Source organism: Ursus maritimus, unplaced genomic scaffold (assembly GCF_017311325.1).
Source record: "Ursus maritimus isolate PB19 unplaced genomic scaffold, ASM1731132v1 scaffold_23, whole genome shotgun sequence".
Taxonomy (NCBI): Eukaryota; Metazoa; Chordata; class Mammalia; order Carnivora; family Ursidae; genus Ursus; species Ursus maritimus.
Window position 1 is genome coordinate 25,591,611 of NW_024424786.1, and position 18,157 is coordinate 25,609,767.

The 18,157-nt window shown below is 37.6% G+C and overlaps 1 non-coding gene across 1 annotated transcript; it reads left to right on the top strand.

Annotated features, from left to right (window-relative positions):
* Nucleotides 1-235: 235 nt before the first annotated feature.
* LOC121104855 lies at nucleotides 236-341 on the top strand. The gene has a single exon (XR_005837229.1). It is a non-coding gene; the product is annotated as a U6 spliceosomal RNA (small nuclear RNA).
* Nucleotides 342-18,157: the final 17,816 nt, after the last annotated feature.

Genomic DNA, 18,157 nt, shown 5'->3' on the forward strand with positions numbered 1-18,157 from the left:
GATAGTGGCCCCATTTTCTTTTAATATAATAAGAGATTAGCAAGTGGAGGACCTATTAACATCAAATTGGGACCTTCTCCTTGACATATTTAGATGAAATGATCTAGAACTGAAAATTGGATTTCTTTGTAATTATGTACCCCACTATTATTTAAGCATTATTTAAAATTAAATTTATTTGTTTTGAGTACCAACCATTTAGTACATGTTCAGCAATTTGAAAAACATTGCTCTAGTGCTTTCTTCAGCAGCACATGTACTAAGACTGGAATGATACAGAGAAGATTAGCATTGTTCTAACTCATTGCTTCCCCAAACCTGGTGAAGTATACAAAATTATAATTTTGTCCTAAGTATTCATATTTGGGTATTTATATTTAAGCCTCGCTCAAATTCTCTACATTATTTTAGCAAAGATGCTCTTCCAATGGACTACCTTTATTCATACGACATTAAACAAACCTATCTCAATGTCAGAGTTAGTGCATAAAAGAGTTTTATTGTAATTGATGAAATACTTTTCTCAAGACAAAACTCAAGTAAGTTCTTCAATTGCAGGTTTATTTTCTTCACTGTAATATTTTCCTAAGACGACTCCTCCTTTTAAAAAAATTATCTTTTTCAAATAACTACTTTTATTTTATTTTTAAATTTCATGACCTTCCCACAGACTCTTTCCTTAGCTCCTTGAGGACCATACCATTATACTAAACCAATTCTTTAAGGTCACTGATAATATCTTAGTTGTCTTAGATCATAGACCTTTCCCTCTCTGTGTAATATTTAACTAGTTGTTCCTACTTAACCTCTCAACTGCCTTTACTTCTGTGAGGATGGGATCACTAGGCTCAAACTGTTTCGACTATATCTTTGTCTGATAGCTTCAATGAGTCCCACTTATCAAGCTCTGGATTCTGTCTCTCTCGTCTGCTATCCATAGGAGATAAGATGCCCTTGATTGGAGGGAGGGAATGGGGCATGTAGCTCAAGCTCTCCACTAACAGATCTAAATGAAGCTCAACTTTTAATGCCTCAATACTGGTCTCTACTTCTTTGCTTCCTATGGTTTTCAGTGTCACTTTCATCTATCCAGTTTTCAAACCTAAAATCTTGGAATCATCTCACTGATGCTACATTTAAGCAATTGCCAAGTCCTGTGTTCTACCCGAAACTATCAATTCTTGTTCTTATTCTCACTACCAGAAATTCAGGTCATAGTTATGATTTACTTGCCCAACTTTATCGAACTCTTTACTATTCTCCCCACCTCTAATCTCTTGACAGTTCCAATTCATCTAGAGCAAGATGGCCAGATGGTTCTTCATGTAGGAGGACACTCCTTTGACATGCCACTACTTTGCCCCAGATCAGTCAATATCTTCCAAATATCCCCCAAATAAAGTTCAAACTTCTTAGTCTGGAATTCATATCTTTACATGATCCAATCATTTCTTTTACTCAGTATGTATTTAGTGTTCATCTTTGGGCAATTAATTAAAAAGTAGGTTAATTACAATATACAATTTTTAAACATTTTGATCCAAGAAAAAAATGCATAAATAAACGTTCATTTGTCGATCATTTCATGCAAAGCCTAGGCTTTTCCCCTTCTTTCCTTCCTTCTTTCTTTATTCCTTCTTTCTCTCTCACTCCAGCCTCCTCTCTTTCTCTCTATCTCTCTAGTATGGATTCATCAACTGCATAAATCACACACTTTTTACAGATTTAGTTTCCTTAGAAAGGAGTAAGTTCTTAGAGATACCTATTGAATGCACAATCCTTTTATATTTTAAAATGTTCCTCCAAACTCTTATATTTGACTTTTCCGACCGCAAGTTCTGTTGTCATTTTCAAGTGATTCATCTGTGTTGTGTCTTTTCAGTGCATTGACTTATTAGCATTCACAGAAAAAATAATCACCTTTCTTTTTTGTGCTTTTATTTCTTTGGCTGACACGCTTTTAAATTACTATATATTTACAATAACGAGAACCATTGGCAGGAGTAGTTTTAGGAACAAAAGCAAGTGACTCCTGTTAAGAACACAATTTGTAGAAGCAGAAATGCACAAATGTGTTGCAGACTTGCTTAGCAGTCCAAGAGTTCAATACGCCATGAGCATCAGAATAATCCCTTACAGAAATGAGGGAAGACATTGGTAATTCAGCAACTTGAAGCTGGTTGAAGGAGATATGCTGTACTTGCTATTCTCCATTAAAAATCATAGTCCTGACCTTTGCCTCTCACAATCCTCTCTCCCAGCCAGCCCACTCAAATTTACAGGTATTTTAAGCATATTAATCTCAAGTTCCAACTCAAATTCCACTTTCTCCATGTTCAGTTCCTGGATGCCCCTACCTGAAATATTTCCCCTGTTTAAACTACAGTAAAATTTGTCTATGTGAATTTTGTAGGATATTTTTTCTTCTTAGAATTATAGTTATGACCTTGCATATTTTATAACTTAAGTGCTTGGAAGGCAGTTCCTTGGTATGCTCCAAGGAATCTGGTATGAAGAAGGCAAAATGAGTATGCCATCATCATATCTCCAGGCCAGCTCACTGGCTTCTGGGGCTTAGAGAAAGAAGGAATAATGGGAGGGCTTATACAAAATATTCCCAACAAGTAGACATAGTTTTGTTCACTCATCAAATATGTTAATTTGCAGTTGAGTATATTTGAAATGGGTGATTTCTAAGGTGGTTGTTTTTTTTTTTTAATTTTTAATTTTTCATTAAAAGGAATTTGGTGAAACATCAAAATTTACATAAACTGATATATCCTAATGAAGGAATATTATACATTCATTTAAGATATTGTTTGCAAGGAGTATTTTGTATAATAAGGGGAAAATGTCTTATAATGACAAGTGAAAAAAAAAAAGACAGAAAATTAAAAACATAGTTTAAGCACAACTATTAAACTTTAGTGGAAAAATAGTGGAAATTAAAACACAAACATGTAGAGAAACTGTGGGTGGTTTGTTTCTGTCATTGTTTATTTTATTCAATTTTCACACTAAGAGTATGCTTTAATTTTATGATCACGTGTGTCTTGATATTTTTAAAGAAAGTTGCTCAATTTTCATAACTTGAATTTATTCCCTTTTATTAAGCAATTATTCTATTAATAGCTATCAGCAAATACAAAAAGGAGAGTGTGGGTAGAAGCAAAGTGCTAATCACAGCACTACTGTTAGCTCCACAAATACAAACTAGAATGCCAATGATTCATTTTCAAAGTAAAAGGTGCTGACTTTCAACTTCTAATCCAAAGATTAGATCAACAAGAGAAAAGCTACATACGTGATTAAGATCACAGTTTTTAATGTATCTCCTCAGAAGATAACAATACTATCTTTTCCCTTTAGGTGGGTGAGAGGGCCTAAAATAATTTTTTACGTATCTGCTATTTAATCTCACAGAGTCTCTGGGAGATAAGAAAGAAAACTAAACACACATAAGAGCAAAAGACCATGCCTTTTCATCTCTTAAATGTGACCTGGGACAAAGAACGTGAAGAGATGAAGGCCGTCTCAATGACCTTTGACTAAGGTAGCTTCCCCTCTGGACTCCCTCATCCACTGCAACACTACCCTTCCACAGTTGACAGCTAACCACCGCAGACGCAGTACTCTCTGAACACCTTAGAGAACATCTAGGGAGACAGGATGCAGATGAAGGACCAATTTCAACGTAGCTAAACTTTCCTTGATGTTTTGAGAAATACTCAGGAGTCCTCTTGAATGTCTTCAGCTTAGTGATGATCCTCAGATCTCCTCCTTGGACTGTCAGTAATGTCCCAAAGTGATTTGTCTTAAAAACTGGTATATTGGTTTTTTAGGGCTGCTGTAACAAAGGACCACAAATCGACTGGTTTAAAACAGCACAAACCTTCTGTCTCATAATTCTGGAGGCTAGAAGTTCAAAGCCAAAGTGTTAAAAGGGCTATGTTCTGATGCTTCAAGGAGAGGAGCCTTTCTTACCAACCCTGACAAGATCACCAGTCGTTGGAGTAGGCACCCCCTCCTTCTCCAGTATGACCTCATCTTAACTAATTACATCAAAAATAATCCATTCCAAAATAAGGTCACTTCTGACAAAGTGGGGTTAGTACTTCAACTTATTTTTTTGGAGGGACTAAAATTCAACCCCTAACAGCTGGGTAAAAAGAAAGATCCTCCACCCAAACAATAACAACAAAATCAACAAAGTACCATGAACCCCCAAATCCATTGCTTTCAGTAATGCATGTCTTGTTATTTGAAAGCTAGTGAGATGGAGATAAAATGATCTCACCCTGAAAATCAATAAATCAATGACTCACTGAAATGTATACACTTTTGCCATCTCACGTGCACACGCATGCACACACACACACATACACTCCTGATTCTAATCCTACTTCATGGCTTATTAACATGGACCAGTGACTGTAAGCATTGTAGCTGCTTTATCCCAGTGTGACAGGAAAGAAAATAGCTTTTCCTTCTTTCAACCTGCTAAAAAACTCTACTTTTGCAAACTCTTGCCTATGTCCCTTTTCTGCGTAGACTAGCAGTTTCTTTGGGGCCTTTGTGATAAAAAAAAAAGTGGAGAAAGGGCAAAACAGTAAGAAACAGAAGTGCTAGAGAAAGAAAATGAAATTTAGCAGCAAGACTGGAGAGAAGAGAAAGACTGAGGCTTTGGGAGTATCCAAGGTATGTGGTAAAAAAAAAAAAAAAAAGGAAGCAATATTAACATGTACAGTTGTCAATTAACTGTTCCTTTAGTGAGTCTGAAATATACAAGTCAAAGACTTGAAATATTTTTACATCAGTTGAACTTTCTGGGATATGACTTCAATCCCAGTGATACTACATTATTGACCCATACAGATCACACATATGTAAGTGTTATATATGAAATGAAAATGTTATTCCTTATTATATATGCTTCATGATGACAAGGAGATAAGAATATTTATTAACCCTGAAAGCAGTGTCTGACACATAATAGACGCTCAATAAAAATACTAGCATATAGGTCTTCCTTCTACTGTTCTCTGAATGGTTATCCTGCTATGCAATAAGCCCTAATTACTCAGAAACATTTAGTGTCTCCTCAAGCTCCAGAGACAGAATCATTTTTATATAAAATAATCAAGAAACATTCTGGCTACAAAATCAACCAGATAACCAAGAACACTAGATCTGACTCCATGAGTGCGGCCCTTTGCACCCAGGGCAGTTTAAAGCTTTCATTTAACATCTAAAGAATAACCATTTGTTGCATACACCATCCATTCATCCACCCATCCATTTATCCATCCATTAATCTATCCATTAGCCCGTTCATTCACTTATTCAGCAAATACTCACAAAGTGCCTGCTTACATACCGGCTAGTATTCTAGGGAGTAGATATATAGTGAAGAATAACAGAGTCTTCCTCTGCTTTTACCAAGTTACATTCTAATGAGTGAAACTAACTGCATTTAACAGATAAAGAAATAAGACGATTTGTTGGCCTCTGTACCAAGCACTAGAAATACACTTCTAGGTGGGGGCCATAGGGGTGTGTAGGGGTGTTCTAGGCACCAAAAAAAAAAAAAAAAAAAAAAAGGAAGAAGAGGACAAGGAAAAAGAAAAAAAGACACATACACACTCAAAACAACATGTGCAAAGGGCCAGAGGTAAAACTCATGTTACATTTCAGGACAGCAACTCAGTCTAGATTGTACAGCTAAGTAAAAAGGGTGGGAATGCCAGAAATGCAGTTAGAGGGGCAAGGAGTATATAAGTTCTAATGTGTATGTTGTTAAGTAATATGTTAAGAATCTAGACTGTATCCTCAGGAAAGGGGGGCACGTTTGAAAAATGTAAAGTAGGGCATGTTTCAGCCCTGTGTTCCAATGTTGTCTGATAAGAGTTACTCAAATTTGAAGTCTGAAATGAAAAGGTACTAATTTGAAGAACAACCGTCATTACCCAGACTTGGAGACTTTTTTTTTTTTTTTTAATGTTATGCTAGTCACCACACAGTACACCCTTAGTTTTTGATGTAGTGTTCCATGCTTCATTGTTTGCGTATAACAACCAGCGCTCATTACAGCACATGTCCTCCTTAATACCCATCACCAGGCTACCACATCCTCCCATCCCCCTCCCCTCTGAAACCCTTAGATTGTTTACCGGAGTCCATACTCTCTCATAGTTTGTTGGAGACTTTTTCTATCCTGGCTTCTGGTTTTGGATTTAATTCTTCCCACATCAGCCCATTTCTTTTTTGGACCCATGTTGCCTTTCTGGTTCCTGATTTTGTATATTTCCTTCTTCCCCACAACCCAACTATTGACTCAGCTTAGTTCTTGGATCTAAGAATTTGTATTTACACATTACCTACCAGGAATTGTTATTACTTCAACACCAGCCCCCTCTTCCACAAGCCAAAGCTCTACCTTTGAGCATGCCATTGGCTGGATTCATTTTGTGTCATAATGGGAATAAAATATCTGGCTTTAATTGACAGTCTTAAAGAGCTTTTTAAAGGGACCATCACAAATTGAATTCTTTCTTCCAAAAACTTTTATACCCAGGTTGGGTGAGGTGAATAGCCATGTACTTAAGACCAATATCACACATAATACTATGCATTTTGGGGAAATGGTCATATTTTACATTATATGGCCATCATTTTTAACAACAGCCATGGCACAAACACTGTTTTCTCCCTGATCACTCATATGCTTTTAAAGCATTTTCATCTCCAAAAAAAAATAAAACCCTAAGGAGACCATGACTTATACTTGAGTCCTAGAATAGCTGAAAACAGTATATTCCCCATTGTTAAACATGAAAGGGAGGGTGCTAGTGGGTGGGCATTTTGAGAGTTAAATTAACTACAATGAAAATATATAATTAGAGCTGTTCAGATAAAAGTTGACTCATGGAAATGTGGAAGAATCAAGATAAATAAAACAAACAATGTATCTACCAATGATTTTGTCATTTTTGTCAGCCTTCAAACATTTCTCCCAAAGTGAGAAACATATTCTGGTAATTTTTTTTTTTTTTAATGTCTCAAGAAGGAACTTTAAAGACAGTCTGTCCATCAATCTGGAGCAAAATTATGGCAAAACTGTTATTAGCAGTGCGAGGCGCCGCCTCTGGTTTTTGAACCCAGGTGGGACGCTAGAAAGGCTACTGCAGATACCAGTTTTCCTTCTCCCTCCTTTGCCCTAGGCATACCACCTGGAAGATGGTTGTATGAAGCCAATTGTTAGCCAAAATAAAGCTCTTACACTAGAGCACTAGGAAGGGCTTCTATTGCTTCCTTCCTTCATTGACTTACTTATTTCAAATTTTGTGAGTTGAACTCCACAAATGGTTTCTAGTGTTAGACATGGCATAATTCCCAAGAACCCAAGGGAATGACTACAAGCCTGTAGTGGGAGCAATCAGATCTGTATACTGGACACTACCCTACCCTGACCTCTCCAGGCCTTCGCAGTCGTTTTGAACAGAGGTATGCCTTCAGAGGGTCGAGGAAGTTTCTAGGCCTTGAGGGGGTTGGATCGGGTAAGCTGCAATTGGCACAGGCACTAATGGTGGTGGGACAGCACGGGGAGGAGCAGATTGTGAGTGGCCAGAGGTACAGTCATTGCAGGTAAGAATCAGTGTAGTCTCCGGGCCTCCTGCCTAGGGGACCAGCAGGTGACAGGTGAGGGCAGATTCAGGAACCCCATTAACACTGCTTGGGTAAGGACCCTTGGATAACGTGGTGGACTTACATTATAAAGGAATAGGAAACCCTGCATCATCTGATTTGAATATTGAAAAAGAGATTTGGTTAAACGGGACATGAAAATGATATCTGAGATTCATATTCCTGTAAACAAAATATGTATAAGGCAATCTCTAAAAGTCATTTAAAAAAGACCTCCATGGAGCCTAAACTGTAAATATCCAATTGTACCAGATGTCAGCTCTCATGATTGTATCAATCTTCCTCCCTAAATAGATATTCTCAAAACCCACTGGGGACATATGCATTTCAATAAGTTCCAATGGGCTTCAAATACAAGCGTTCTTTATCTATAAAAGAATTACTACAAGAAAAGACTATTATCATTATAAAAATACTATTCCCCAAGGGAGGACTAGAGCTTTTCTTTGTAATTAAACTTCGTTTTAAAACAAAACAAAGAACATTTTTAGAGAGAGCTTCTAAATCTTGAGAACAGTTTGCTTCCTTCTAAAAGCCATGTTAGATGTAAACGGATCCTTCTATGTCTGATTATTTTCAGAAGCTATTTGGGACTGGTTTGTTTATTTTGTTTTAAGAAAGGAGTATGTAACAGCTGCATTTATCTTCTGAAGAAGCAGACATGGTTAAAAGCCATATACAATATGCTACTTTCTTATTTGGTTGAGCACTTAAAAAACTATTTTTAAAAATAAGCAGAAAATAATTATAAATGAACAAGATTTTATTACTGAATTCAACTCTATCTTTAAGTTAAGAATAATACCAGAGAGAGCAATGGTTACGGAGGTAGAACTAATTTATAGCAAGGTACTTTCATGCAATGTAAATTTTATCAATGAAGCTGTGCCTTTCTTTACATAATACACTTGCTCGTATCTGTAATCACAAGGTGACATTTGTTCTCCAGGACATAGTACTCTAGAACCTTCTGATCCAGGTAGGAGATGTCTATAGGGTATAATTGGCCATGAGCAGCATGGAAAGATGGAGATCCACATATAGCCATGATAATGAGGAGGCTGTAGAAATATAGGCAAGTAAGAAAGTGTAAGTTTAGGAATAAATGAAAGTAGACCTAGAAAATGGAGTTTTGATCAATAGGTTATCCAAGCACCGGAAAGTCCATTAAACTTCTAGAATCTAGGACTCGAGCCAGCAGAATCCTCAAGTTAATCCAGGAAGTGTTCTGGGTCAGAGGGAAGCTTTAGGTTAATACTTCACAAAAAGATTTTGAGCAGTTGGATCCCTTTCTTTAAATGAAGTTTTAGTCAGAAACTCTATATGCCAAGTAGTTAAAGCAAAGCAGCTTTGCTTGGAGCTGGTAGGGATATGGCCAGCAGCCTCCCCTTTGGCTATATTGAAGCCTGTGTATGCTGGGGTTGGTTGGGGCATTGGGACTGAGGGAAGCATAATTCCAAAGACCTGGTTTGAGGAAAGTGCTTTCTGACTTTATGCTGTTCCAAGCTCCGGGTTTATATGATGGCCCTTTAGCCATCTCCCCGGATCTCAGTGTTTTCCATTACATTATAGTGGAGTGAAACCAGCCCTATTTGAGATAGAACATTGAGAGTCTAGATCTGAATGTTTGCATTGTGATGTCAAGCGTAGTTTAAGCTTCTTTATCTATAAAATGGAAACAAAAAAAACTTATTTCACTTAATAAGGAGTAATTAAGATATAAAACGGATAGCAGTGTTAAATTTCATCCAAGCCCTATGATCCTGGAAAGCAGTGATGGTTAAGAAATCTCACCTTCTACCCTTTTTGTGTTCAGGAAACTCCTTACCATATGGAAGCAGCCTTCCCCACAAGACTTAGGTAAGATTCAAGGATGCCACCATGTTTACCTATCACAAAGTCACACTCCCCAATTTTTTTTTTTTTTTTTTTTTTTGCCTCATAAATGATTAGCTGAACTGTTTTGTCAACACTGATCAAATGGACCAAAATGTTTGTTAACCAAACTTTGGTTAAGATTTTCTCCTTCCCTGAGGTCCCTGAACATTGGTCCACCCTCAGGCTGAGCCACCACATACACTTTCTTTAACAACCACTCCCAAGAATGTGCCCACTTCAGGAGAAAACATTCCCTGATTTCCTGTCTGATCAGGCTATCTCCAGCTGTTCACCTCATTCATCATATTTCCCACACCTAGGTCTTTATAGCCTCATTCACTCCTTCCTGTAAAAGGAAATCATCTTTCTGCTTAACTTTGAGATGCTTGCAGAGCTCCTGGTCTGAGTATTCTCCCCTTTGTTATGATCCCCCTCTCCCTAAAATCTCTCCTTACCTAAGTCAGGGTTTGCATTTCATCTGACACAAAAGAAATTGCTAAGGAATTAAAAACACAGCAAAATGTCCAAACAAGACAGTCTTCCATTAGTTATTGGGGAATAGAAAAATCCAGGGGGAAACAACAACAACAACAACAACAACATATTTTTACCATTTGGACATGAAGGGTCAGAAGTTCTCAAGAATACTATCTATGATATCCAGTTTTCTAAAAGTAGGCCTAGTAGGGTCACAATTGACATGAATCATTGGTTATCAACAGCAGTTAAAAGTGATTTCCAAAGCAAAAGCGCTTTGCAAAGTATAAAGCATTGCATAAATGTCGATTGAAACTGCACAGGTCAGAAAGTGTTTTCCTAGTACAAGGCATTTTAAAGTGTGCTTCTTTCATCTTGAATGACCCCAGACTCCAAGCCAAGACCACATAAAGTCTCCAATACAGCCAACAAGGGAGGCTGCTAGCGATACCTCACTGTGCTCTGAACAGAGCCGCTATTTCAACCATCTGGTATAGAAAGCCTCTGAGTAAAGTTTCACTTAAAGAAAAGGATCCAACCACTTAAAAAAAGAAGAGAGTGTTTGAAAAGTATTATCCTAAGGCTTCAATCAATCAGCTAAATGACAATAATTTTAATCCATATCTACCTAATCAGATATGTTATTACAGAATTAATGCACTGGCCATGATTTAAGTACAATATCAAGTCAAATACTAGTTGTTAAGGATTAGTCTACTTATTAATATCGATACAAATCATTCCTGAAAATGATACCAATCAAGACAAGATGTACAAAAGATAAAAGCATTTGATAACAAATCGTAGACTTGACACCATTCTTTGGTTGACCTGGAGAACTAACATTCATGAAAGCTCCAAATAGGCTCATCCTGATTTCTTGCCATCACAAATCTTACAGGTATTGGCAAGCATGTGCCTGCTGTTAGTTAATAGTTTTGTAACTCCTGCTATGGCACGTAGGTTCTTCCATTTACTCATAAATTCCTTCTTTATCCTAGACACTGGGGATACGGGAGAGATGCGTCAGTCATGACCCCTGCCTTCAGGAAGCTTGTAGTCTAGAGAAGAGCAGCACTCACACTTCACAGTGTAGTGGAATCACTTGGACGGCTTGTTAAAACCTAAGGTGCTGGGACCCACTCTCAGAGTTTTTGATTTAGTAGGTTTAGGGTGGGGCTCAAGAATGTGTTTTTCTAATGAGTTTCCAGGTGATACTGATAATGCTGGTCTGGGAGCTATTCTTTAGGATCCAATAGTCTGGAGGTTACTAGAGACGCAATGCTCTTAGGAACTTGCTGACTGCATCTCTGTTAGAATGAGACAGAGAACTTCTACTCTTTGGAATGAGATTCCAATGTGCTGTTGAGCTTTGTGCATAATCATAAAGACTAACTGCAGAAAGATTGAGTGGGCATTCCTGATAAACTCTAGATTACCTCTGATAACAAAAAAATGGCTCGCAAAGGAAAATCAATCAAAGTGCTCTGTTTTGATATAAAAGACATTAAAATTGAACTTGCAGAGTTGGAGTTGTTTTGTGTTAAAATCATGTGCTTGTCAAAGTGCTAAGCTACTATGGTAATGACTTATACAAATATAGTTTAACAAAAACAAGCATTTCCCCATTTATAGTGCAGAAAAGCAGAGTTTGTGTCATTTATTTCAGAAGCCAAGAAATATGTTCTGATTATTGGTAGAATAATATAATAGATCTTTTTTATAAAGATAATTTAAAGCTTTGCATCTCAAAAAAAATAAGACCTATTCCTTTCTAATCCCCACCTTAGCCTTTTTATTTTGGTTGCAGGAGAGGGGAGACAGAGGGAAAAGTCTGATATAAAGAAGGAAGGTGGTTGTTTCATTAAAAATACCACCATAATATCTCTGAAGCCAGTGTGAAATATGACAGGTTTAAATGACTCTGATTCTGAACCTTGACGGATGTGATAAAATTGAAGCAAAATTCGAAAAATAAGAGAATGCATGTAGTATTTGAGCAATAGGAAGGCATCCTTTTTAAATGATGAATTCTTCAGAACTAATAAGTAAGAACTTCAATGAAAGGATCAGGAATGCCATCTACTTTGTACTAATACAAGTATTTGTGTGACCTTCAATTCTTTTGGGAATAAAGCATGGTCTGATAAATATGTAAATAAATTTAAAAAATTAAAAAGAAGGGCTGCTAACATCAACTCATAATCAAAGTTGTTTCAATGATTTATCGAACCCAAGCAAAAGTGAGGTGGTTCCAGACGCTGATACCAGTGGCACCTCCAGTGATGTTTCTACTGCTGAAGATGAGAGAGAAACCCATCAGGAAGTTGGGAGATTTGTTCTCTAAAATATCTCACCCAAAAGGTAATCCCCAAAATAAAGGAGTTTGAATGGTGTTTCTCAATCTCAAGTACACACCACGATTACCCGGGAAGTGTTTGAGCCATAACATCGTTAGTCTGGAGCCTTCCCCAGACTAATGAAATCAAGCTCTCTGGGTATGAAACCATCGAAATTCGTTACAAGATTTCTAGTTGTTACAAATGTGTTGCCAAGGTTAAGAACACTAGTTGAGAGGCAAGACTGGCCTGTGTACCTCATACGTAATGTGTCCTTTTCAGGTTATTCTGTCATATCCTCGTGAAAGTTAGCTTCCAGCCATCACTTCCAGCATTGCCAAATGAATTACTAACTTGTTTGCACCGTTTTTTTTGAGTTCAATAAGCATACTTTCTAGAGTTTGCAAGAACCAGAAAAGCCAAAGGATGCCACTTGCTCAATGTCACTTGCAATCATCACTATTTTTAAACCAGAGGACACCCAGGGACATTTCAACTCTATCACCTCACCTATATCCCACAGAGGCATAAGGGAAGATGGAAGTGATGTTGAACAAAAGTGAATGAAACCATAAACCAGAGCTGCTCAAGATGGAGCGTACTGTTCAGACTGCTCTGTGTTAGCTTTCAGCTGGGAATAGAATGGCTGTAAGCAAGGGTACACAGTGATTGCTTTCCAAGGTAGCCCCAAAGCAGCAAATGGGCATTGAAATGTGATTCGACAAAGGACAAAACTCCAGACACCAGTTCAGAGTCCAAGGAAATAACACAATAGGAAACAAAGAGTTTATTCCTAATTTTTCCCCTTAAACAGAACTATCCTAAACTGGTTAAAAAAAAATCACATATATTTGCTTACATGTATCCAGACACGTATAGAGTCACATATGTACCCCACACCCACTGCAGAAGCAGCGGCATGAATTTGTTGCATATCTCTCAAGCCTTTCCAGCGTATCCACCCATTAATATACTATACATTAGTTATATATATATAGGAGGTCATCAACACAAACTAATGCAGAGCCTGCTTTGTTATTCAACCTGTAGCATAGTCATCTTTTCATGTCTATAACAATAGCTCTATTTCACCCTTTTCAAAGCTATCCTATATTTAATTGTGTGGATGAATTATTCTTTCATTATGCAATTCCTCCTCGCTGGATGTTTAAAGAGTTTCGCGTCCTTTGCACTTAAATCACATGCACTTGTCATATTTTCTCTGAATAAATTTCTGGCTGTAGAGTGACTGCAATCTAAAGAATGCACACATTACATTTTGCTAGCAGGGGGCTAGTATGATACAGTGTGTCGAAGGCTAAGACTAGAGGCAGATTTCTGAGGTTCAAATCCTGTCTCTGATGCTTACCAAGTGAGCAACTTAGTGAGTTGGAATTTCAATTTCCTCTTTTGTGCAATAGTGGTAATAACATGCCCCACATAACGATTATGAGGCCTAAAGGGGGGGGGAAGTAATGTATTGAGCAAAGTGTACAATCAAAGCAAGAGCTCTTTGCATGTTAAAGTTTTATTTACCTTTTGCCAGATGGTTCTTAAGAAGAATTGCACAAATTTAGACACTTTTGCCAATTTCTGGCATTGACACACTTTTAAATCTTTGGCTCATCTGAAGGGTGAAAACTAATACCACAAGGTTGTGTTCATTTGAATTTATTAGTGAAGCTGTGAAAGGATTGCAATCTAAAATGGAAGCACAGGTAATGACATGGAGAATCTCCTGCATATGCCCCAGAAAAACAGAACTTAAGAAGTGAGACACTGATTTCTATTAAATGTCTGAATTATAGAAGACAGAGGCTAGTCAATCTCCTGACCAATGAACATCTACCAAGAATCTCCCCGCATCCTCAAGCCAATGAACTTACTGCCTGGACTCTGGCTCAACTTCTTGTGCACTCCTTGTCCATAAATACAGTCCACCCAAATCCCCAAAGGACTTGCCTGAAGCTTGCTATACAGCATGCATTTCCTGAACTGTATGTAATTCTTTTGCTATTCCCAAATAAACTCAATTTCTAATCATTTGCACTTGCCTCAGGTTACCTCTTTATTTAGATTGACAGAGCTGATCAGTTCTTCTTACCTATCGGGTATATGTTTTTTTTTTTTTTAAATGCTCATAATTAGTAATTGAATTTCCTTCCTTCTTGCCTCTATTATGAAATTATCCTACTCTATTTCAAGGACTGGCAAACTACAGTCTATGGTCCAAATCTTGCCTGCTGTTCATTTTTATACATGATGTTTTATTGGAAAACAGGCACATCCATTCATTACCTATTGTCTACAACTTCTTTCATGCTACAGTGACAGAGTCAAATGGTCCCTCCAAAAACTGCATTTACTATTGAACTCTTTGCAAACACACAAAAATTTGTTGACCCTATTCTATGGTAATTCTTCCTATCCATCACTGCCTCCCTTTCTGGACTATCCATTTGATTATAAACACAGGGATAGTACTTGAATCGCTGCAAGCCCTTTACCTAGCACAGTCCTTGGCAAAGAGTTGGTGTTTACTGAACGTTTCAATGTCATCTGTTTCACTAAAAATAATAGAATTTAGAAAATTTAAGTGATTGAAAAACATCAGAAGGTTTAATCCTGAATCAAGTCTTCTATTCCTTTTACTGGCAAAAATTTTGCTCATCCTTCAAAGGCCACAGTCAAATAACACATCTTTTGAGAGTGTTCTTCAAAACTGTATCCTTCACAAGCAAACAGTTTCCTTCCCTGTATATCACAAGACTCTGGAAACACCAACATTATGAAATTATAGATTATAATTAACAACTTGTGATTCTGTCCTGCTTAATACGATATGATCTTTTTTTAAAGATCAGATACTTTACCTTGTATTTTTTATACAGCCACAGCATCCAGCAAATAGTGGCCTTGTATTAAACATTCATTAAATGAATGAAGGAAGAATATGCTCATTGTTAGTCTTAGCCTGGGTCATTTAACTTTCCTCTGTATTAACTTAACCACCAAATGTAATATTTCCTTATCAGCTCTCAAGGTTAAGAGCTCCATCAGTCCACCCTAGAGTCAGGTGCTTAATTGACCAGACTGCTTGTGGATGACACAGACTCATTCCCTTCTCACTGCAGGCAACATTTTTTCTAAACACCGGTGAACATTTCCTTGACTGAATCTAGAATTCCTTTTTAACAAGGTGTCTGCTGCTAAAAAGAAAAGCAATGAACCCAGTAATTCCACTAATCTGAGTCTTCGCATTGTTTACAAGAGCAAAGGAAAGATATGATTAAGAAACTTGATCATTGTATTTCCTCAGTTCATTCACTTAAATATTGAATCAGGACCTGATCTGGAACAGGTGTGCTATGTGTTAAATCCTGGAATACACCTACCACCTTCAAAAATTCGTTCTTTCAAAGTGGACAAACCAGTCTTGCAAACAGACTCCCCCCACCCCCCTAGTGTTGCATTGGAAAGAGTGCTCCCTTCAGGGGAAAACAAACAAACAAACAAACAAAAATATCTAGGCATTATATGGCAATCAACTACAAGACTAGCCCAAGGTCACATAGCAAGTTGGTTTGTGGGGACAATCTTCTCTTCTGTGGGCGGGAACTTCTGTGAGACTAATTCATGGGCTCCAAAACCTGTTTGAGTTTATGACTAAAAATTGATTCCTCAAATTGAAGATTGTGTGGTGCCATCCAAGCTCTTACTTCATTCTGTTTTACAGATCTTGAGCAATTTCAACTTTTAAACAATTACCTAGTGATTGTCCTAATGAGAATAAATTTGCATTTGTACAAATTAGTGTGTTAGCATCTTTCCACTGTTTCTAGTCTTCTGATTATGCCTTTATTTTTTTTAATCCAAAATATATCTTTTTTTTTTTTTTGGTAATTCCCTAAATGATGTCATCATTTGTTAAATGGTAATGATGAATTGCTTAGCATTCATATCCCTCACAGGGGCTCTCACTAAGAAAAATACCCTCAGAAGAGTCACAAATGCATTTAGCTAAATAAAGAGCAAAGGCCATTTAGCTGTATGTATCAGGGTCAGTGTTTAGCTGGTAAAATTGACAGAACAATATTATGCTTGATGTATCAGTCTATTCCATGTTTGGCTGCTCGAGTCCCCTGGTCTGGGAGAAAATTAGAAAAATAAAACCTTCAGATGCCAGAGACATGATGTTTATCATAGATCTTTCAGTGTTGAACCCTACAAACATACTGGTTTCGGACTATTACAATTCTAGACCTAAAAAAACACATTGATGCTCCAAGAACTAGACGTTTCACCAAGGAAGATATACTGATAGCAGATAAGCCCCTGGAAGATGCTTAAGATAACACATTATTAAAGAAATGCAATTGAATCAAACACCAAACTTGATTTGGAGCTGTGGAAGATAAGGTATGGACTTGGCCCTTAGTAGCCAATACTGTCTAGGACACCCTGTTCTGGAAAACTGTATGCAAAGTTAAAGACAGAAATGACCGTATGGTCTTTATTTTCTTCTGAACTATACACCATCAGTAAACTACCCAAGAAGTAACAAGAGACAAGCTTTCTGGCCAAGAACAGGTATAGCACACCGTGAAAGAGCTCATCAAGTTGCTGTTTGAATTCTAGTCCCATCACTTACTAGTATGTGACCTTGGCTGAGACTTTTCTCATCTAAAAAATGGGAATAATGACATTTATCTCATAGGGTTCTTGTAAGAATAAATGAGGCCTTCTATGCAAAATGGGTCAGCCCAGTGCCTAGCACGTAGTGATGATTATGCTAGCTCTTACTGTTACCCATGCAGGGACACCATCCACGTGAGCTAGATCTCCATCCCTCCCAGACATTGCTAACTCACATCCTGGGCTTATTCCCAAAGAATACGTGGACAAATACCTGAAGTGATGAAGACAACTTCCATTATCTGACGTTTGATGTTGTTTCAATGCAGCCTGGGGAAAGGTAAAATTGATTCCAATTTGGGGAATCCGTGGGGTGAGAGAGTCTTCCTGGGGACATGTGGGATGGGCAGAGAAGAGGGAAGGGTAGAGTTTTGCTAGGTTGGCCTTATTCTGGTGTGGAAATTTCTTTTTTTTTTTTTTTTTAAAGATTTTATTTATTTATTCGACAGAGATAGAGACAGCCAGCGAGAGAGGGAACACAAGCAGGGGGAGTGGGAGAGGAAGAAGCAGGCTCATAGCGGAGGAGCCTGATGTGGGGCTCGATCCCATAATGCCGGGATCACGCCCTGAGCCGAAGGCAGACGCTTAATGACTGTGCTACCCAGGTGCCCCATGGCGTGGAAATTTCTTGAAGGGATCAGCACTCTGTAAATTTGGAGGCTTAGTGGGTAAAGGAATATCAGAAGTGAAGGGAAAAATCAGGAAAGAGAAGCTAAACGTAGTTAGAAAAGCACCCTGACCACCTAGAGATTCTTAATTCAGCTAAGATGAGGTCAACTGAACGTTTTTATCAAAATCATATAATTTTCTGTGTCTCTGTGTCCTCTTTTCAACCGAGCAGATGTTAATTTCCTGTCTTCCTTTCATAAAAGGCTACATTTAAATTCTCCTTGAAAAACGCATTTGTCTATACAGGTCTTAAAAGTCAGGAGTTATAAATTTCATTACAGACTATACATATCTTAAGTGCTTCATTCACTCAGATGCAACCAACACATTCCTTGCAGCCTTCCCTCTGACTACTGTGCTCTTGACACTAAAATCAGACTTGAACTTCAAGACTC